This window comes from Cygnus atratus, chromosome 8 (genome assembly GCF_013377495.2).
Source record: "Cygnus atratus isolate AKBS03 ecotype Queensland, Australia chromosome 8, CAtr_DNAZoo_HiC_assembly, whole genome shotgun sequence".
NCBI classification, from domain to species: domain Eukaryota; kingdom Metazoa; phylum Chordata; class Aves; order Anseriformes; family Anatidae; genus Cygnus; species Cygnus atratus.
This window is the reverse complement of record NC_066369.1, coordinates 31622705-31646122: the sequence shown is the minus strand read 5'-3', so window position 1 is coordinate 31646122 and position 23418 is coordinate 31622705. Positions and strand designations below refer to the sequence as shown.

The 23418-nt window shown below is 47.7% G+C and overlaps 1 protein-coding gene across 4 annotated transcripts in view; it reads right to left on the bottom strand.

Annotated features, from left to right (window-relative positions):
• LRRC7 (leucine rich repeat containing 7) overlaps positions 1-22245 on the bottom strand; it is a 156947-nt gene extending 134702 nt beyond the window's left edge. For 3 of the 4 annotated variants that reach the window (XR_004781423.2, XM_035564492.2, XM_035564491.2), the window contains exon 1: positions 22138-22245. The gene's annotated coding sequence lies outside the window, so the exon portion shown is untranslated. The remainder of the gene's footprint in view (positions 1-22137) is intronic. The other variant, XM_050712363.1, reaches the window with a different exon arrangement.
• Positions 22246-23418: the final 1173 nt, after the last annotated feature.

The window sequence follows — 23418 nt, the reverse complement described above, 5'->3', positions numbered from 1 at the left end:
CCTCGGATTCTGTCCCTGCTGCGCAGAGACATTGCTGCGCTGCATTTTTAAATATCAAGTTGTTTACGGTGAGTTAACTTGTGCTAGCTAGTACCCGTGTAAATACTAGTGCAGACAGGAACGCTACAGGACTCCTGAGGTTTGTGGTTTACACGCCGTCTGGCAGAAAGGGAAACAGACTGCAATCCAGACACAAAACTAGCACAGTCTAAGCTGTTCTTGAGGAGGAACCTGCACTCTGAGAAGAACTCAAAACGCAGCAGTTACAGGTGTGAAGAAAACCTGCCCCTCTCCTCCCAGCAGACAGGGGACTGCTGCTGAGCACATGCATTGTGAACGTGGATCCTGGGGGACATTTCCCTGCAGGCAGGAGCAGGGAACGTGTCCGAGGCCGCTGCGCAGAGCTCACCTGGCTCCTGGATGAGCCAACGCGTGAACACAGCCCACTGGTACTTAGCACACGCGTAAGTTACTCCAGAGATACCCCATACTCACTGGCCTCGAGCAACTTTTCTGTTTCCTCTCCACCACACAACAGCACAGAAGATAGCAAGCAAATCCAAATTTTAGAGGTACAAAAAAGTTGGGAATAGGTATTGGGTCTTTTAGATGAAAGCTATCGCATGGTTATGGTAATCAGGACATCCAGAAATGAGTTAATGACTCACCAGTTCATCCTTACACCTCAGAGTGCCTGGCACAAAACCAGGGTCTGAGTATCCCAGATATGTTCAATAAATCAGAATTCCACTTAAAACTTCATTCACATTCAGCTTGACTACTCTTTATTTAAGCAAAGGTGAAAAGCAAAACCTGAAACAAAGGATGAAAAGATAAAAATAACCCAGACAAAATGGCCATATAGATTGTATGTAGCCAAAATATTTATTCTTAATTACTCCAGTTAATCACCCCTGGGGACCTCGAAACCAAAGACCCAGCCCTTAGCCCCAGGGCTGTGTAACTTGCAGGGCATTCTGAGGTTACACTTCTCTTTGGGTAAGGGAAAAAATAATAATTCTTTCCTCTTACTTAGCTTCCTTTAGGAATGTCTTCCCTCTTTTATCTTACAGGAATGCCAGCAATGAGCTTTTGTTCACAAAGATGATGGCAATAACAGACCGTTTTTCTCTTGTGTGATGTCTGAGATTGAGTTTCTTCCCCCTTCCCTTCCTCTCAGCAGTACAGTTACAAAATGCAAAGGTTAAAAAAAAAAAAAAAAAACATACACACACATTTCCCTTCCCCTAGAGCTTCTCTGAAATTACATTTCTATCATATTCTTTAACTACCAAAGTTTTCTGTGGCTTAAATTGTGTTCTTGCCCCCCTCAGCATTGGAGCATTCTCAGAGTACTACAGAAACAAGCAATGAGAACCCTCAAACACAGTTTCATAAACTTCTAATCTCTAGTCCTTCACAACTTCACCTGTGATGATCAGTAGATGACAGCTCTAGAATTTAGAGTGATTTCTCTACCTCCACTTTCCCCGCACTAGTCCCTACTCCACCAGTTTTTGTAAGTTTTAATGGCTCATTCTGCTGCAAAAAGTCTGTTGAGAGACATCGCTCTTCGGGAAGCATCCCATTTATCAAGCCTGCACCGCGGTGACACACGTGGCCACGTGCAAGCTGCGAGCAGAGACACAGCACCACAAGTCCTTCCAGCCGGAGGCTGCAGCGGAGACGTGGTGCACCACGAGCCGCCAGCCTGCACAACCTACACGCACCACCAGACTTCCTCATAGCTGCTCGGAACAAGCCATGTTGCAGCTCTCACATCAGCATTCAGACCTGGCAAGGTCTCTATGCGAGATGGCAGAGTCTGCAGATACGTAACCTAGAGCTGTAAGTCAACCACAAAGCCTTCTCCAGCACGGCATGCAGAAGGACCTCCATGCAGCTGCATTTTCTGAGCCTGTGGCACAATCAGAAGGCTGGGAGGTTTCTACCACGGAGCTCAGAGAGCTGGGAGGACAGCTTTGGTGAACTCCAGTTTCATTCCTAAATAACACAGTTCATTGCTATGGTAGTCTGCTACTGCCTGAAAGGCTTTTTGGAACCAAAGCAGTTGGCACGAGAGAGAAATCCAAAATTAAATTATTCCAGTAGACCAACCCAGAGCATCAACTTTGCATCATTTTCCTTCTCAGTTTCACCAAACATCAGAAGAAAACAGGGAAGATCTTGCCCTGTGAATAAAGAACACCTCAACGCAGTCTAGCAGTAGCTGGAAGGTATTTTCATAGTCTCTAAAGAGCCATGGGGACTTCTCTTCCTTTCTTAAAATAGGTTTTCTTATTTTGCAAATCTGGCAATGGCTTACTAGGTAAGAAAGGGAGCCATAAACATAAACTGAGAAGGTACAAATTTCCCTGCAGTACAAGGCCAGAGTATACAACCAGCCAAAAAAACATTTCACTATACAGCAGTTCATATTCAGAAAAAATACATTTTGCTGTAACATTTTCCTGACAAATATAGCAACCAAAGTATTAAGAATCAAATGGTAGTTTAATAGACATTAACCCTTCCTTTATGGCTGAGTTTTAAAGATATAATTACAATAATCTTTTTTGTGACATACTGCAAGTCCTTGGCAAGAAGAATCAGAATGAACCAGGCAGCTACTGTACCAAATGAGTAATAGAGAAAATGAGATGATCTGGATAGTTACAGGACTGTCAGCCTGACACCGATCCTGCACAATGTAATGGAATAAGCAATATGTGACATTATTTATAAAGAAGTACAGAAGCTTAATAAAGTAAATGCCAGTACACGGGTGTGTAAAAAATGCAGTGTCAACCTAGCAAGGCAAATTTCTTCTGATGGTATTAGAGGTATGGGGGTTAACTAGTGGCAATGCAACACAGTTCTGCAGGCATTAGATTTGCTACTGTATGACTTTTGACTAAGTCAGAACGTTACAAAATCAGTATATTACACTGAATGGACATGAAAGTGACAAAAGACAACTTTAGAAAAGAATCCTAATTGTAAATGGAGAACCAGCACAGAAGGAGGGTGTGTTCAGTCCAGGTCCCAGGTTTTGGCCTTTTGACACTTCACCTCTTCTCCAATGACTTAGGAAGACATGAAATCATTACTGTGCAAGTGAATTAAAAATAGCTGAGCTGAAAATAACTAAGAGAGCAGGTGACTGTCCTTGGTTGGACAAGAGGGAAGAAGCAAACAGCATATGCTACACCATAGCCAAACATTGTCCTATCGGTGGGCAAAAAAATTCCAGTATCCAACTGGATCTGTCAGAGTAAAGGGCTCCAGCACGGAAAAACGTGAGTTTTAACAGCTCTGGGAGAAGGCTGGAGTTACAGAAAATCACAGTGCAATAATGTGGTAAAATGAACTACTGCAATCTTTAGAAATGTAAATAAGGCAACGCTGTATTGGAATACAGAGGTTCTATTAGCTCTGGGTTTTGTGCCGACAATTAAAGAAAAACATTGAAAAAATGAATTAAGTTCAGAGAGGTGACAGGAGACTAATCAAGGGACAGGAAAATAAGGTTTCTAGTAGAGAAGACTGTTCATCTTATCAACAAGGAATCTTTCCAGAGACTTAGACAAAGTTAGAATGCAATAAAAATGGGGAAAAGATGATTGAGCATAAATGACTCTTCTGTATTACAGACTAAAATTGTAAGATTCAGTGCATTAAAGAAATTGGGACTTTAGATGGAAGTTGTGATCCCGGAGATCTGCGAAACCTACAAGGGTCACTGAGAGATCAGCATTCTCCTTCTGCCAGGTTCACAATAGCTCGGGTGCGTATTGGAGGCGATATGGCACGTGGAAGGGACGCATCCTATAGAGAACTGCTCTGTACAGTTTAAGCAAAGTGAGGGAGTGGCATAACTTAGTAAAAGACAGCAGAGAAAGTCAAAGAGAGGAGTCCCTGCTGCTGCCCGGACTACTGTGTTGCACTGAGTCTGGGACAGCAGACAGCGATATATGTTTGGGGTATTATAATGTTTGGGATAAAAACAGAATATACAATTTAGAGTAAAATCATCAGCCTGTTCTGTCTGCACTCCCTGCAGCTGATAGATGGATCTTCTACAGGAGGAGGATGCTCTCGTGATCCGGACTGTGCAGGGTATATTAATGAGACCCACACTCCAAAGCATCAGCCGCAACAACAATGTTCTTCTGAACTAGGATGAGATCCAAATGTCCATTTTCCGCAGCTCAGTTCTTGTAGAAGCTAATTCCTTCCTAATAAAGTTTCAAGAGATTAAACCTCAAATGTGAAATGTTAGCAGAAAAAGAAATGTTCAAAGGGCAGGGACTAAAGGAAACCATCCAAATCCATCAAGTCACACTAGATGCTGGATAAGTCAATTAAAAGCAGTGAAAAATGCTCAGACGTGCCGAACAGGGCTATAGGTTTCTCATTAATTGCGACTGTACAGCAGATAAGACACATCCACTTAGCTTGAGAGGAAAGTGAATAGGAATATTCAAAGAAGCTTAAATATCATCCTTGGGCTGATTATCACAGTCCTTCTCCTAAAGAAGAGTTTCTCTTTCAGTGTGTTTTTGCCCAGAAAGATGAAGGACACAGTTATTGATGTCCTCCCTTCTGTAATTCTTTTTAACTGTATGTATTTGTCTTTCACAAAGCCACAGAAGATGCGGACATGTCTCTGACCTCTTCCTTAGAGATTCATCAGCTAAAATAAATACTGTATGCGTGAGTAGGAAGATTAATTGCTTTGCATGGCTGTGCTTAACAAACGCAACAAGTGAAATTAAATTCATTTACTCAGAGGACTTAATAACATGGGTTTTATGGCATTTCACTTTCCCTATGAGAAAGTTTCCTTCTATCAAAACTTGGAAGAACATTTTTTAAAACCGTTAAACTAGAAGTATTGTTGTCAATTATGAAAATCAATAAAGTCTTGCAGAGATGATTATAACAGCTGAGGATTACTCTTCAAGTTGTTTAAATGTTTTACATTAACAAATAGTTAAGTTTGTAAGAAGTCCATTATTAAGAATACTACAGGTATCTTAATTGCAATAGTAAATTATATTGGTCCACAAATGACATTTAAAGTATGGTTAAATATTACACCGCTGATTTTGGTTCACTTTCCCCCTCATCTGCTGATCCAAAGACGCTAAGTTCATCTCTCAAGAGGATCTTGTCAGGGTAAAATGTCACTTGAGTAAAATCTTTAAGATTAGAAATGATTATTTTTAATAGCAGAGAGCAGGGAAAGGGCAAAGCAGCTCCCTTGAGGCCGGTCCAGCTCGGCACGAGGTGCCTGGCACAGGGCTGCAGCTGGGTGCCCAGCGCTGCACAGGGGCACCCCGCCGTGCTCCCTGGGGGACCAGGGCTGGCAGGACTGTCATTTTAGGGTGAAAGGGCCCAGATTATGTAAAATGGCTGGCCTTCGGTTAAATCTTACCCTTGCGACACCGTCCACTTAAAAGGACCAGTAAAACTCCCATTCAACTTCCCAAAGGAATATGCCGTCAATAAACAAAGGTCGTTCTGACCAAGCCCCAAACAATCCAACTGATGGTAAGAATCCAAAATAACTTTACAGATAAGTGCCCTCTGATGGTAATATAAATTCAAAGAAAATAAACTACTGCTGAAGGTGCATGTTCAGATTTCTAAAATATTTATTCATTGCGCTCCCAGCTTTGAAACGAGCTCTGACTTATCCAGGAGCTTAACGATGCTGTTGAAAGGTGTCTGAACGCTGCTCCAGCATCCACGCAGACAAGAGGGACAAGAATGCCAACCTAAGAAAAGTAATACAAATGAGCACACGTCGGGATGAAGAAGAGTGGAATGCAGCTCTGAATCACTAATCAAGAAATGAACACGGCATTTAAAAATACTGAAAAGATTCAACTACCATCTATTATAATTTATTGGCAAAGCTTCAAGGGTTTCCCACAACTGTAAGGTTTCTCATGGTTCAAAATGCTTTCCTGTTGAAGAAGGCTGAGATAAAAGGTCAGGGAAATGGATATGACAGCACAACAGCGTAGGCAAGACGACAACCGTCACTCCATGGCTTTATTCCACGAGAGCTGACAGAACCTGCCAGATTTTCCTTATCTTTCTTTTCTCTAAAGAGGAGTGAGAACAAACGCTGCCTACCTGGAGCATGGTCCTGCAGCACAAGCATTAACCAAGTGAGCAATTATCTTTCCAGATCACTCTGCACACATTTCACGGAAGCCTTCACAACCCATGTAGGTGAATTCAAGCTTTAATGTTGACTGCAATAAAAGCAAAAACTTGCTACTATACATGAACTTCAAATGAAACAATTTAATCATTAAGTAGATGGCTTCACAGGAGAAAGGGCACATACAACCTGGAGGAAAACCACCCTTTGTCCTCTGCCACTGCCTCTCTGCCTGTTTCTTCACCGAGTACTGTGTTAGTACACAAGGAAGGGGGAGGCAACACACACAAAACCACTAGTGTAAAAACTGAAATATTTGCACTGGGATGCTAAGCACCTGCAGCTTGCAAACTGAGTGCTGATCTTCAGCAGACTATGGGATTCCTGGGCGCTCCTGTCTGCCTCCTGTTCCCAGAGAGGAAAGCCTTTCTGAAATAATCCATCAAAGACTGGCAAATGGTAAAGATGAATTACCCCATCATAATGCCTGCCCATCTTGGCCTAGACATGCCACCTTTATTTAATCATTTTCATAAGTTACTTACTGCCTCATCTGTAAGTCTCCAGGGCTCTGGGAGCCAGACTCGGGTTGATCTAGGCACTGTCCCAGGTGAAATGAAGCTGCAAATTAAAGCAGCATGAACCTTGGTCGCATCTGAGCTGTTACTGTGCCTGAAGAGGGGACTGGCTCAAATGATCAGTGAACAATCTGGCTCATAATTAGTATTAAAAGGGAAATCAAAAGGAGGAGACAGGCCGCCTTATGCAGAAAGGCTTATGGCCACCAGGCCAACAACACGCTTTGGCTCACACGGAGGACCACCGTTTGTCACTCCCAGGAAAGAGCAGTGACTGCTAGGGCACAGCGTGTCGGTCTCTGCCATCAAGTAGACACCAGGCACAGACTTACACTCAGAGACTTCTCAAAGCAAGGACAGGTATCACGGGTGACTCCTGATTCACACGGGCAGTGTCTAATCCAATATTCCTAACCCAAGCACACCAAAACGGGTGCTTTTACTTCTCAGCTCCTAGAGGATGCCATACACTAAAATTATGAGATTATTATTCCTATCTACCTGTCCAAAGTTAAGATTTTTGAATTTTTACATGTGTTTTAAGACATTTCTTCATAAGGGCAGATTATGGCAAGGTCTTTTGCTCTTTTCATAGGTAAGGCAATGCTGTTCCAGGATTTCACAAAGCCACCACAACTAATTCCATAACTCACTGTGGGTCATACTCTACAAAACTAATTAGAATATAAAGCGTTAAAAATAACTAATGTTATTTTTGTTTGGCTACAAAATGTTAATTGTTTTCAATCTTTTTGTTTATTTTAGATTTTTCCTTTAAAAAAATCACACGCACGCAAAAAACCAGCCCACATTACACAGACTTTGGCGTTTCAGAGACAAAGTGCGACACCATCTATGAGGCTGAGCATGGCTGAAGCAAGAGCAGTGGAAGTGTTCATTAAAGCTAAGGTCCTCGTCAATACGTTCCAGATGATTTTGCTGCTCACCTTTCAGCAAAAGATACAGTTCTAATGCTTCTCCCTCTCAGAATAAGTGGCCTGTGCTGCTATTTTAATCCGTTATGGTTAGTGCTGGCAAATAACACAACTCTTTATTTGGTGCATAAAAGAATTCCTGCTGTTATGTAAAGAACAAAAAAATCCAATTACGAAGCTTTTAGACTTCTCCCCTAGCAGTAGCATTAGCAAACAAGCTAATCTATGCAAAGTTCCCACAAAGACAGTGGGCGAGGACTTTATGGACCTCAGACGGTGCAGAAACTCTTTGGAAGCACCACCAGTGCACACTCTCCCTTCCCGGAGGGATGCCTGGCAGGCACCAAGGGCTGCTGGGCCTCTCTGGACAGCTCTCCCTTCGTTTCCTTGCCTCTCCAGAGAGAGGCCTCTCCGCCTGCCTCTCCACTCTTTATTTTTTCCTCTTTTACTGCCATTTTTGCTGAAAATCAATATAATCTGGTTAAGAAAACACAATTTACTTCTCCACACACAACCGGCAAACAATACTGGATTTCATAAGAACAGGGTACTAACCAGTGGTTCAAAACAAAATTTTGGGGTAAACCCTGAAATATTATTAGGAGAAACTGGGCATGACACTGTGCAGAATAGCTTTTTGAAACAGCGAAAAGCAACTCAGAATGATCTCTTACCAGTATTTTTATACTTCCATTACACTATGCACTATCTCAAGTACAAATATAGGTTTTGTCAAAGAGCTGTATTTAGCTCTGTCCAGAATGAAACCTCTGATAAAGCTGCGCTAAACAAGTAAGTATTGGCAGCCTGATTCAAATCTCATACAAGTTAATGCAGGTGTTAGTGAACTCTGTGAACCTTTGGATCAGGTTCCAGTTTGTTCGTGATTCCGAAAGCATGAAGTGACTCATAATTTTCTAGCTTTCCCTCAGTGGTTTTAGAAGAAGCATTAAGTTACTTGGGACTTCTCTTACAATTGTCAAGAATTAGGACATCATACACGCTTGCAAAAACAAGTGAAAACCCCCAGATAAACAGCAATAACAAAACAAAAGGCATTATTTCTCTTGTATTAGCATACTGCACAGGGCTAATAAAAACACAACAGAGGAATCGGTCATTTGAAAGTCATTTATGAATTCTTTACACAGGACATCTCAATGTCTTACATGGCTGTTGGCCTTCAAAGTGGTACAGTGGTCTGGGGCTCTGCATTTATCCTACTGCCTGTGTGTTACCAGCATGGCTACACAAGCCCAGATGAAGTCACACAGGAGCCCTTTCTGCTCTGTAGCGCTGGGTCATTTGTGTGCGCCTACAAAACAGCCTGAACTTCTGTGAGACCTGTGCTGGAGCTCACAACCACACGTGAGACGCCCGGTTTGCTCAGGCTAACGAAGGACTGGCTGTAGGACATGAGGACATTCAACTTCTGTTCTGGGGCACCCCAGTCCCGAGCCTCCACGCCATCCCACGGCTCCTGCCACGAGGTCTGCTGGTGAGAGCTGAGCTCTCATGGAACTGGAGGTCTGCACATGAAAGCAGGGAATTCAGTTCTGCCTCCTGTGTCACCTTGAGTGAGAAACCCCCAGCATTTGGTACAGACAAGGAAACCAGAACCTGCCTTCTGCAGCTCACGGGCTGCCTGCAGCCCGCTTTCTGCTCGCTTTGATTCCATACACCCCCCCTCACTGTGAATTACACACCTGCATTTAAGTGCTAACTCCAAAGAAAAAACTGGATTTGCACTCCCGAAAGGGAAGTGTAAATGAGCGAGGCAGCAGATCCTAGATGCAATGAAACCAGCAACATTCAGCACAAAATATAAAAATTAAATATATTCAACAATATGCCCATACAGAGCCTGCAGAGGTTATTCCAGCAACTTAACTGAGCCCCCCCATAGAATTTGATTAACTTTGTGTTGTAGAACTGCAGCTGAAGTTGGCTTTCTATCCACTGCATTTTGTTAAACGTACATTGTTAAACGACTCTGAAAGCGACTACAAATAAATACGGCTTTTGCTCATCTTGTTGACAAATACAACAACACAAAGATATAGGACACTAAAATATCACACAATTAAAAGCTGTGTTCCAGGAAATCAATTACAAAATCACTATCGATATTACAAAAGACCTGTGTTTCTTTCTTGGCGTGCTGTTCTGTAAGGGCTCATGTTTATAAATTATTCTACCGTGCAACCACCGAAGTTGTCGGCCCGTTCTGTCCCTGCGTGGCTGTGTTCGGCGTGCGGAGGAGAACCTGTGAGGATGCAGCGCAGCGCCCTGCAGCTCTATTTTCTTCCCCGAGAAGAACGCGACACAGATACTGACACAGGATATCTTTGCAGGGTGGGTGTTAAACCAAGCAAAATGCATCCGCAAACGCTGTCGGGCCAGGGTGGGCACAAGGCAGGCAAGACCAGGGCGGTTGGAAGGCGGTGGTGAAGCAACGCTGATGTCCCTGCCCGGGCACTGCTCAACCCCGCAAGGCCCTGCTCTGCTCCCAGCAATGCCAGTTTTCCAGCCCAACGGCTCTTGGGTGTGTTTTAAAGCAGTGCAGCCCCAAAGGCCAGCTCTCCCCACCTGCCTCCTCCAGCATGTAAAGCCATAACGCAAGGCGGTGTATGTAAAATAAAGACTAAACAGGCAGAGATGGCTCAGGAAACACTAAAAAACGTCTGCAGGAGAAAAGAAATCGTACAAAAAAAGCTGGGTTTGCTGGGAAGGCAAAAGCAGCGAGAGGACAGCATGCCTGGCATGGTGAGCTGGTGTGGTGGCAGCCACGACTCCCATGGGGAGCCGAACGCCCGCATCGCTGACGCGCGGGAGATGCAGGACCAACGCCTGTTCCACATGCGCGCGCTAACTCAACACCAAGTTACTATGGAAATAAAGCAGAACTCGTCCTATCGCAATTTGGAAAAATAAGTAGAAAGAGCGGAAAACTAGAGAGATAAAATGTAGGAGAATGACCTTAAGTTATGTTTAGCTGTGGACTATCTTTGCCTTCAGAGTAGTTTTAGTAACAAACCACATCCTCATCTCCAGAATAACGTCACGATGTAGATTGCTAATAAGCTTTTTTCATTCACTAATTAGCAATAAGCATTCATGTTATATCCTCAGTTAAATGTTGTCAGTAGTCACCACATTGTATTTTAATTCCATTTAAATTTAAAATCCTTATTTTAATTCTATTAGCTAAATAGTAGCCACTCCAGCTGAAACACTGGAAGCTTTTGTAAGACAAACATCAGTGGATGGCTTTCTTGTCAGTTCATTCGTGTGCTACCACCTTTACCTGATGTTCAGTACCCTCCATACTGCTTCGATATCAAAAACGAATATACTTTCATATGAATAGACCTATGGAGCTCTCTTGACTTTGATTAAATTATGAGGATAGAAACAAGCAGGATTTGACCTTCTGGGTATATCCAGATAGAAAGAACAAGCTGCATGATATCTTGGAGTCAAATCTCGTGCATCTGGTCATAGACTCCTTTCCCAAGATGAATTAAATTAGCCTGCGTAACAGACATCAGAGCAAAAAGCTTAATGTGTTTTGATGTTGAGATGAGCTACACACAATTTATTAGGAAACAAATAATCATACTAAATTACAGTTCACAGCTGAAAACAAGAGAAAGTGCCTTAACACTAATAGCTTTTTCCACCATACAGTTTCCAAGTACTCTCTCCATCCCTCCCCGGAGGCAGCCATGGGATGCAGTGCAGCACCTGCAGCACCACCAGCCAGAGGCTGTTTTGCCTCCTGAAACTGGTGGGCAGGCCACCTATGGGTTGTACACCGTGCATCCCCAAAAGCCATCTGCATCCCTGTCCTGAAACCGGGATGGTCAAGGGGTTTGTGGCTCATCATTTCTGCTGTGGCTTGGCAAGAGCTTCTTGCTTCACTTTTTCAGTATCCTCCACAAACCTGCTGTGCAGCACACAAAGCCTGCACTCAACAGAAAGCAAGGTTGTTAACACTTACTAGTTAAAAATGCTAGCTCTGTGTATGCTGCCAGCATTACACTAAACTGTTTCTCATTGCAGGTTTGGGCTGATTTTGGCTCTCAGCTATAAATATGCAGTCCTCACTGGTCAGAAAATAATGCAGAGGGTACCTTGGAAGTCATAGCAAAAAAAAAAAAAGTCTCAAACATTTCTCTGTGTTTTCTTGGGGCAGAGTTGGATGAAATTTAATTACAATAAAGGTTAAAAAAAGAAATCGTTGTAAGTTCTAAAAGCAAACGTGGTTGGCCCCTCAGTGCTCAGCTGGTACTGTAAAACTCTAAGGGTCACGTGACTGGAAGGAAATATATCAGTTATTAAATGCATTACGGAATTGTGAGGTGTGTATTTTTAGAAGACAGCAACAGATACTAGATACAAAATAATAATACTGACGTTCCCCATTTCCGCATGTGGAAAGTGCTTGTTACAAGATCGTAGAGGCAGTCAATGTCAAGCTTTACAGCATCACAGAATGAATGCTCCTTCTGCATCGATGCAGTCTTGCCGTGCGCTTCTATTACATCACCTTTAACCACACGATCTCACACTAATTTTCCCGCAGAGCAGCTGTTTCAGTGCACAGGGTGGATGATACTCCGTGAGCAGCTCCCCCCGTCTGCTTTCTCATCCTTGTTCAAAGGACACGGCTGGATACTGAGCGCTGCTGATAGCCTTGGAGGGCAGCCTGACTCTCTGTACGAGTCCCCATGCTCCTGCAGGTACCTGCAGCTGCTGCCCGAGCCCGCATGGCTGCCCTGTGCCCCGCAAGTCTCCTGCTCGCGGCGATGGGGCTCCCGAAGGCACATTACAGCATTACAACCTCCTGTTCCAGAGGCTGACCTCTTCTTCAAATCCACCTGGGTTTTCAGGGAGGTGGGAGAAAGCTTGCAGCTGGTGGTATGGCCACCCCACGGAAAATCACGGTGCTCTGCTGCTTTAAAAGGGCCAGCATGTTTCCGAATGGGAGAGCATAAAAAAACTAGTGTCCTAGGCAGAGAATTGTGTTTCTTCCCGCCTAGTCTTAACAGTCCTGAGAAGAAAATATTTATCAGGGGAGCAGTTATAAACTGGAAGAACTCAGTTCAGGACATACAGCTTGGCTGATGTGCAAGCTTCACAGAGCAAAGAACCAAAGAGCAGGTCTGGAAAACTCGTGGTGTGCCTGAAAAGCTCTATTTTGCATTTGTGCTAGCTGGTCTGAGAAAAAATGTCACCTCTACCTCCACACTGTGCTTTCTCTAAAACACTATATAGATGAGTCAGAAATTCTGGGCAAACCTGAAAAAGCCAAAAGTTACCACCACTCTGCGGCTTTGCAAAGCCCATCCAGGCAGCTCCTGCGGAGGTAACAGCTTCTCCTGCCGGCAGCCAGCCCCACGCCTCATGCGCAGCCCTCATCCTGTCGAGCTGAGGGCAAGCACCCAGAGGTGCTCGCTTCCCTCCGGGCCTGGGGAGCTGCCAGCAGCACGGCCGATGGTGGCTCAAGGCTGCTGGGCCAGGGGCTCACAGGAAGAATCGAGCTGCTCGTTGACCGGCCTGAGGTGGCAACGAGGCATGAAGGCAGCTGAGCGAGCTGGGGAGTTCGGTCTGGAGAGGAGAAGGCTCTGGGGAGGCCTCACGGCAGCCTTCAGTGCCTAAAGGGGGCTGCAGGAGAGACGGGGAGGGACTCTGTCAGGCTGTGTAGGGATAGGACGAGGAATAATAGTTTTAAACTAAAAGATGGTAGATTTAGATTAGATATTAGCAAGAAATCCTTCACCGTGAGGGCGGTGAGGCCTGGCCCAGGCTGCCCAGGGGAGGTGTGGGTGCCCCATCTCTGGCAGTGCCCAAGGCCAGGCTGGGGGGATTTGGGCAGCCTGGGCTGGGGACAGGGGGCCCTGACCATGGCAAGGGGGCCAAGGTGGGGCTTTGAGGTCCCTTCCACGCCAAACCAGTCTGTGAGACTATGAAGCTCCTGCAAAAACGTCACTCAGGAGGGACAGCAGGACACGCAGGATTTCAGTTCAACGTTCCCATTTCACCGCGAGCCTATGGGCATTATCTGCTGGATGCCAGGAAGACCCACGTACATGTACTTTGTCCTTCTTTTCTGCAGTAAAGTAATAAGGAACACTAATTCTCTTCTGACTTGGAGGAAGAAGCTATCTGGCTCCCAAATTTCTTTATTGTGCTGCTTGGTTTCACCGTTCTTCATGGAGTCATTGACTTCATGCATTGCCTACAACCAAGTATGTTTGAGGACCAGAAACGCATGCATCACCCAAAACATAATCTGCTCACTCCATTTCCAGCTTAATCTGTTCCAGCACAAATTATTCCAGTATGCATCCTTCAGGGGGGACCAGGAACCCACAGGAGGTAAAAATTAAGCCCTGACAACACCACCACCATGCTGAAGGTTTTAGAAAACTCAAATAACTCCTTAATGCTTTCCATTCTGCTTGCTGCTTGAAAGTTTCCAGGTGCACTGCTATTGTGAGAATAGATGATGATTATGGAGCAATCCCTGTGATCAGGGTGAATTAAAATGTTTATTTATATGAATCTGTATTTTATATAGACATATGCATTTATATAGGAAAACATATACAGATTGTGCACTAGAGACAAGGGCCAAGAATAGGCCAAGAATACTCAGTGCTAAAGTGCTTTTCCTTAGCCCTACAGAAAGAAGAAGGCAAGTTCTCTGCTGTAAAGTAGTTAGAGAAAGAGGATGGGTAAAAGCTGAGAGGTAGCTTCTGTAGATGATTTAATATTCAGACTTATCAGTTCATTACAAAGATAATGATCTCTTTTTTCTTTCTTGTCAACTATGAACTTCTTCTTAAAAGGGTATTGTATTTTAGGTAAGCATTTCTTAACAAGAACAAACTCATTGTATTCTGTTAATCTTATATTTCTATTAATACCGGCTATGTTTTTTCATGCTGTTCACCCCATGCTGCCAAAGTCAGCGCATTCAGACTAATGGACTAGAAAAATGCAGAGTATTTCTGGAAGGACACAATTTAGTTTTCTTTCAAGTTTCTGAGAGCTATTCTAAAGCTATAAAAAATGGTCCCCTCATTGAAGTAGAAAGGAAAATGCTCAAAACAGGGCTAAAAGGATGGGCAAGGGTATGGACTTTTCTGTGAAGAGTGACTAAGTAGGTCATAAGAGAGACGAGCTGGGGCAGACATGATACATATCTACCGAAACCCGAGTAGCCCAGAGAGGACAAGGTGGGTTCAGCTCTTCAGCATCTCCAGTGCAACAGGGGCTTCAGACCAACAGGATATCAGAGAACAATTTCTGACAACACAAGACATTGATCCCAACACTCAGTTTCTCTGCAAGTAACCCCATAACTTATTACAATAAGTTTAGTATGACTAGTCAGGATCAAACCTAGCAAGAGTAATTAAGATTTATCTAATCTCAGACTAATCTGACAGCCAACACAGAAGAGCTTTTTCTGCTTTAACTAAATCTACTAATTATATCATTATATATATAATAGCAATCTATTAAAATGTAATGATATAATAACCAAATCTACCAATTATACCAATTGCAGGAGTTGCACAGAAGAAGGTGCAAGTCCTGAGAACCCCCAAACCTCCTTTCTCACTGCTCTTGCCCTTAGTTCGTTTCCTGTTGTCAGGCAGAGGTTGAGGAGGTAAAGGGGCAGGAGTGGCATCGGAGGTGAGAAAGACGACCGCAGAAGAGTCTTTCTGCTAAGAAAGAATTTGTAATATTGAAACGTGGAAAAACAAAGCAAAACAAAACCTACCTTATACATCACTGTATAAGGCAACAAAGAAACCCTAGGAGTATGCTCAAGTACCGTATTCTGAATGAGGCATGTAGACCTCAATGTTTCTAAAGGCAGCTATGGACTGGAGCCAAACCCAGCGACAACCAATGTAATCCCATTTAGCTCCACGTGCTTCAGATTTGCCATAAATTAAGCAGCCCTTTAAGTTATCGCATGAAACATGCACTGTGCAAGCAGGGCAATCACTTAACTGTATTGGAAACCCTTTTCTTTGCTGTTTCACACAAACTCAGTTAAATGGAAGAACAACTGGGGTGGGGGCAGGGAGGAAGCAAATGATAAAACCAGATTTTTTCCCCCCTCCCCACGGATAATGATTAATCGAGAAATACAAAGAGAGCCATTCCAGAACTAAGATGTCTTGGACAAGGGCTAAATGTGGTGTGACACTTCGCATCACACCTATTTATGCTAAATCTGTCCACATAAAAATAGCAGCTCTGATTAAAGAATGCCAGCAGCCCTTTTGCTCTGACTGGCAGTTCCATGGTCTTAATTTTTAACTTGTCGAAGTTAACATATTGTTGCTATTATAAATGGAAATGATCATCCAGCAGCAGAGTGTTAATGACATTCCATTAAAAAGAGTGCCTTTCCCTGGCAGAATAAAAACTCAGGCACCAGTTAGCCTTGGAAAATGCACAGAAATACCTACTTTAAAGGGGTTTCTGTGCACATATTTAAAAGCTGATGTGCTAACACAGGCAAGCATTTCAGTGCTCATTTTTAGTGCACCCTTTCACACATACTTCTGTAGGAATCCTGAAATGAGGCTTTACTAGAGAAAATCCTCCAGTACTTAGAAAAATACTGCAGCAGCCTCTGCATCCGTGAAATTATGAATAAAGAAAACCACATTTTATGGCACTATTCTTACAAATAAATGAGAAGAGAAGAGAAGAGAAGAGAAGAGAAGAGAAGAGAAGAGAAGAGAAGAGAAGAGAAGAGAAGAGAAGAGAAGAGAAGAGAAGAGAAGAGAAGAGAAGAGAAGAGAAGAGGTGCTCTGCTCTAGGTGACATTTGTACACCACAAACCTGGTGGTTAAATAGTCTGTATCACTATGTGGTTACAAATACAAGGTGCCTATGTCCTAGCACCTCTCACATAAACTGTTATTCTGTTAAGTATTGGTAAAAAATGCTGTTTGAAAATATCAGCATCAATACCATCTTGAAATTCCCATTGCTTCTTCCTTTCAGAAAGCAAAGGATGGATCTGCTTAGCTGTCACACCAAGAAGATACTAGAAATCATAGGCGTTGATAGCATTCCTGACCCAATTTGTTTCGATGTGTAAGCCCCATCTTAAACACTCCAACACTCTCTTGTGTAAATAAATAAGTTTTGCTCGGTTGTAGCCCTTTCAAAATATTATTAAATGTTGGAAAGTTATTAATATAACTTTATTAACTTTTTAAATATAACTTTATTAATATAACTATAATGGCAGATCTCTGTGGATCCCCACTCCTCTGTACTGGGCCATCCCCTCCCCTTCTCGCCATGTGCCTGCCCAGGAAGGAACCAAGTTGCACAGCCCCTCCAAATTAAGTGGTCATGACAGCCCATGAGACAGCATCGCTCACCCAGCCTCAGCCTCTGGCTTTCCCAGCAACCAGCGGGGATGAAGCCCACTCCTCCTCCTCCTCCTCCTCCTCCTGCATGTAACCACAAGCATTACAAAACCTTCTGGTACAAGCCAAACATTCTGGGGTGTTATGTCACTCAGCAGGAAGGCAAGAAGCAAAAATGAGTATTTCCCCCCCAAATCCCTTTGAGGGTCATTCTGCTCTTCTATCATCGTAAAGAACTCCTCGTCTTTTTTTTTCACATTTTCATGAATTTGTAACCAGCCTGTCCCCAGCATTCACTCAGAACATCACACAGTACTCGAGTAACTCATTTATCTCATCATCTCACTGCATAGCATGGCAAGATACCTCCTGGTACATCCCTGAAAACCACATGACGTTGTGCAGCACGTCACTGTGCCATGACAAGCAGACATCCTGCCTTCCTCTACAGTGTCCGCCTGTCCATGCAGCTGGGAGGCTGCAACTCTGCTGCTGAAATGGCTGAGCACGAGGAGGAGCATGCAAACGCCCAGCAAAGATAAAGAAGAGATGCACGATGCCTGGCAAGTAAGTACCAGCACCCTTGCTGCTCACAGGTGCTCCTCTATGGAGCGTCTATACACCTACCAGCTGCCAAAAAGCACCAACCATTTTTAAAAAACACTTCCTGTGCAGTTTGCAAGGCCATGGAGCAGGTTACACTGCGAGATATTTTTGCCAGGAAAAGAGACAGACCACTTCGTACTTCTGCTTCGCAATCAATACCCAGCCTACAAAGCACCGGGGAGATAAAACTGCATTATTGCTGCAGGAGAAGGCACTGCTGGCGTTAGGAAAAAATCCCTCACCATATAAGGGCTGCGAACATTTTCCCACTTAAGACAACGTGTGGGATCATATTCACAGACACAGAAATATGTTCTGTTCCCTGACACCCACAAGTCCTAGAACACCGGGCTGAAGTGCTGGCAAGAATAAGAACCATTTGTTAAGTACAAAAAATGTCTCACATAATTAGAGAACTGCTGAAAGCTACCAATTTAGTACTCAGGCTTTAAAATTTAAGAATTCTCATTGTAACAACAGCTCAGGCTCCGGTGCACCTAGAGATGGGAACACCTAACACACGCACCATGTGGCTCCATCGGCATACCAAGGCAAAATTAAACCAAAGAGACTTCGTCACCACTCAGCCAACACCTTGAGCAGGTTTTATGGCAGTGATGAAGGGAAGCTGCCCCGCAGGTGCTGTGAACATCTCACCAAGCGTCCCCCGGGGAAAAGAGCAGCCCCTGCCTGACCAACGCACCCAGTCGAGAGCCAGCGCCAGGTAGTGATGAAAGAGCACCCATGAGAGCAAGGGAGGACAGTGGTGATGGTCTCCCACGTGGCCCCTAACACAAAAAAAATGTGAATTCATTACAGAAGTGGGTCCCTCCAAGAGCAGGGTCTGGCATGCCATGCTTCTTTCAAGTTTCCCTAACTCAATTGAAGTCAAATTTCTAAAAGTTCAAATGAAGACAACAACAAAGCAGTATTTTCAAGCCAGCAGCTGAAAACCACTCCAAGCCAACCCCAGCTCTCAGCTCTCCCTGGGGAGCGCCGACACCCGGGGGCAGTGGCCGCAGCCCACTGACGCCACTGCTGGCAGGCGGCGGGCACACACGCATGCAATGCTGTTCAAGACACCACACAGCATGAGCGTCCGAGATCACGTGGATTTCTGTTTCTGCTCCTTGAAAACGTATTTTATACCTGCAAGCTCTCTGTATTGATTGCTCTATTTTTAGTCCACGCCGTATCTCTCAAGCATCAAGCTTCAGTGATAAACTGAGCATCAAAGATTCCACAGGCGTGCCTTTACACCCTAAGCACATCGCTGCAAGAAAGAATCACGACTGGCAACCGACGTGACATAAATGCTGTAGTTTGTTCCCATCATGGGCAATTGCACAGCCAGCACAGCCCCACAGGAGTCCCCCCCGACTGTTTCACACGTCTGAATAAACCCTGTCGCTGTGTTTCACCCAACCAAGAGAGACTCCAATTCTTTCTGCCCATTGTCCCGTCTCCTGTGCTTGGAGGCTGATAAACCTGCTTTCCTCAGGTTCTCTTTGTTCCAACCCTCATTTTCTTTTTCCTCAGCAAAATATTTGGAAAAATAGCACTTCCCTCCAATAGGCCTCAACTCCCATAACCGTGTATCCGTTTCACTCCAGGCAGTGCATTAACTAAGGGACGACAGAGCTCTCCTCCCCTGCTCCACCACCTCACCACACCGCCCTGAGAACTGGTTGGGGCTGCTGCCCCTTTGCTTCCACACTCCCACACTCGGCTGCAGATCCGCCAGCGGCTGCCTCTCCTTCAGCCCAGCCCAGCCCAGCTCCACGCTCTTCCTCCTGGGCTTCCACCACGCCTCTGCCTCTCCCAGGGCTCTCAAACAGCTCGTGCTCACAGGCGGGTATCTGCCCCATGGAGATGCACAGTAAAACATGTGGGATTTAGCTGCTATCAACAAATTGCTGCATTCCAAGGAAAAAAAAAAAAAAAAGAGCGAGAGATCTGACAGAAAGCTAGCAGTTCTGAAGGACTTGTGCTAGGATTTGATGCAATCTGCCATGCCGGCAAATTAAAGCCTACAGAAACCATGCTAAAATTAGAGAGAGCTGAGCTGAAAACCAAAGACTCACGGTGGCTGCTGCAAATCCTTAAACAGGGCTTAATGCAACATTTAGGTGCTCAGTCTGTGCTTGGCTTACGCCCACCGAGGCCGTTCATTTATGCTGTGAAGTAGCTGTGAAGACCGCTTCTGGGACAGTTTCCCACCCCGCACCTCCCATGGCTACCAGTGCGGCCTTTCAGACACCGACGCAGCGGCCCAGCCTGTGTTTGATGGCCCCGAAGGAGTCGCACACCTTATTTTGGGTGAACACTTCCCCTTGCACCCCCTGCAGAGGGTCCGACCCCAAGGCAGCCGGGTGCAGGCTGCCCATGGGGGGCTCCCTGGCACACCCCCAGCGAGGGGTCTCCCACCCATCCCACGACTGCCCAGCACATCAGGATACGGCCCTGCACAAGCCAAAGGTCTTGCACACCAAGATTCCCCATTTCTGGAGCACGGCAAGACATCCGCTGCACTCGGGGAGCCCCGGGAGGCACCCCCCGGGTGGCTGCCCGCTCCCTCCCCCCCGAGCTCCTGCTCTCCGCGTGCCGCGGCGCCTCGATCCCCGTGTTCGGGGCTCAGGATGCAGTTCAGTGCTCTGCTGTATTTCACATCACTGCCGCCTGCTCTCAGATCAGCGTGCACACCACCACGGCTCCGTACAGACGCGAATGCCCCAGGGGCTATTAATTCCTCATTAATCGGAAGTTTTGTGGCTTTACCAGCATGCACACGCTGCCGCCTTGAAATATTCCAGAGAAAACGGTCAACCTTCCTTTCAAAATCCCGTTCGGTAAGCAACTGCTACTCGATCCATTTTTTAATCAGTCGTTAAGAAGCGTTTATAAATTCCCGTGGGACAAAGGAGTGATGAATTTTGACCTCCTCCTTTCGCTGGGCTCCCGCAGCGGTGGCAGCGGTGCCCGTGCCGTGTCCCGCAGCTGCCTCCCGCCGGGCTCCGCAGCGAGCAGCGTTTGCTTCCCAGCTGCCGGGCCCGGCTTGGGAAGCACCCGGCGCACGGGGTGCAATTAGCCGTGATGGCCTCTCCTTTGGGAACTGCAGGAATTGGTTTCATGTGAAGCCGGTTTTAAGTTTTTCACATTGTTTGTATAATAAAAATGCGCAGAAAAGCTCCCCTGTGAGCTGTCTATACAACACCGTTTGCATCACTGAAAAACGGTTTTACGCATCAAACACCGACCAAGGTTAAAGTTCGCAGGGACATCAAGCTAGAACGACCCACCGAGAAATTTGACCTGAAGGTCATTGATTTCATACAGTTTTATAAGCGTGCACTGCTGGAAAACGAGGAAACCTCTGTTCACTAGGATTGCATGAAAAGAAAAATGCATGACCTCCCCGGGAGGCTGGCTCCCGTTCCTTCCCGTAAAACACACACCTATGAACCCAAAGGAGCATTAGAATTCTTGAAAAAGAGGTCATGTTTTCCAGGATGCGCAATCTATCTACGATTACGTAGGTACTGAAATAAGCTGTTCCTATTTCTTTAACGAGTCTTGCTACTTCCAAAAAAGTGGCTGCAATATGCGACGTGGAGGTTGCCATGGCAAGCATACATTCCCTGTCGAGTATCTGAGCAAGCAGATGCGTAACAGCAAAGCCCACAAGATTAAGTCACTTCTCCTGCCACGGAACAATGGGGAGGAAAGCGCTTGGTATTTCATCTCTTCCCAAAGACGAAAATTGCTCACAGCACCTGAGGTTAACACCGAGGACGGCACGTGGCCGGAGGCTTTAGCCGAAATGCCCAGATGCGCAAAATGAAGGGACCGCACGGGAGTTCCCGCACACCCAAAGCGCCCAGCACCTGTATCCCCCCCCGGCCAGGGAACTTCCCCCGGCACGACCCCTCCCCGCTCCGGCCTCCCGGGAGCCCCGGGCTGGGGCACGGAGCCGCCCGGGCCGGGGCTGGCAGCGGCTGCAGGGGGAGCCCGGAGCCGTGCCGGGGTTCCCGAGCCGCCACGCCGGCCCTGCGGCGCCGGCCGCGTTTAAAGCCCCGGCCGCGGCGGCGGGCGGCAGCATCCCCGGGCTCGGGAGGAGCCGAGCTCGCGGAGCGCCCCGACCGCAGCCCCCGGCGCTCGGCTGCGCCCGGCCACGGCTCGCCCGGGTGCCGGTGCCCGCGGAGCGCGGCGCGGCGCCGGCAACGGGCGCGGAATTTTCCAGGGGCTGCGCCCAGCACCGCGGCCGGGCCGGGGGCGACGGCGGCGCCAACCCGCCCCGAGCGCCCTGCGCCGCCGGTACCCGGGGAGCGCCGGGGAGGGGCCGCCCCCGGCCCCCGGAGGCTCCGCGCATCCCTCGGGGGCTCTGCCCCCCGCTCCCTCCCCCCGGCCGGCCGGCCGGTACTCACGCTGCAGGCGGGAGCGCGCATCCACGCGCCGCCGAGCCGCGGTCCGGGGGCGCGGAGCCTGCGGGGGCGCCGCCGAGGGCTGCCCGCGCCCGGGGCTCGCCGCCCGCCGGCCCCGCCGCGCAGCGCCCGCCCCGCCCCGCCCCGCCCCGCTGCGGGCGGCGCCCGGCCACAAAGGCGGCGGCGGCGGCGGCGGCAGCGGCGGGGCGGGACCCGCTGCGCGCCCGCGGTGCGCTCCGAGGCGGCGGCGGCGGCGCAGGGGCGGAGCGGCTCCGGGCGGCCGCGCCCTCCCCGTGCGGGGATGCGGGGCGCGGGGATGCGGGGCGCGGGGATGCGGGGCGCGGGGATGCGGGGCGCGGGGATGCGGGGCGCAGCCGCCCCGACGGGACGCGCCGAGGCCGGGGCATCCCCGCGCCGGGGAGCGGCGGAGGCGCCGTTGATGCCGCGTCCCCCCTGCTGCGCCCTCCGCCTCCCCCTGCCCGCCCTCCCGTGAGGCCGGAGCCATTTTCTGCTCCGGGGCTGAGCTGGGGGCCGCGTCCCCCGGCGGCGGCAGGGGGCCCGGCGGGGAGGGCGCTGGGTGCCCCCCGGGAGCGGCGGGGCACGGGGGAGCTCAGCAGCCCCCGGCGGGGGGCGCTGGGGCAGACCCCGCGTGGGGTCGAGCGCCGAGGGCAGCGTGTGGCCTCAACCCTCCGGGTGCTCTTAAAGCAGCTCCCGCAGCTGGCGGGGCAGGTGCCTCTCCGTTTGCTTCCCTCTTCGTCTCCAACTGCCCCAAAGCTCTCAGCGGCAGCGCTGGTGCCCGTCGCTGGCCGCCCGTCCTGCCCGCTCGGCCTCGAGGGCTCGCTGTGTGCCGTGAGGCCTCCACCTTGCTCTCCCGGCACCACGGCGTCGGCCCAGCATTGGAGAGGGAAGGTGGTCGGTAGGAGCTGGAAGAGGATCACGGGGGGCTTTATACCAGCGCTGAGTTCTCCACCCCTGCTGGACGTGGCTACTTCCTTGGTGGAGACGACCTGCACCCGGGGTGCTCCCAGCCTCTCCCGCTGTCACTGTATGTGGAGCAGGGACTGAAATCTGGCCCCCAGCAGATCTTCCCCACCAACATCTTTTCCTTTGGGAATGGGGGATGCCTGCGGCACCTGTGGGGCTGCCTGCCCTGAGCTGGGGATGGAGCAGAAGAAAGTGCTCTTCGGTGAAGGCACATAAAGAGAAGAAGCTCCAACCAGCAGCACATAAAGTGGTGCACTGCTATGTGGCACACTGCGTGCACACGGGCTCCGACCCACCAGG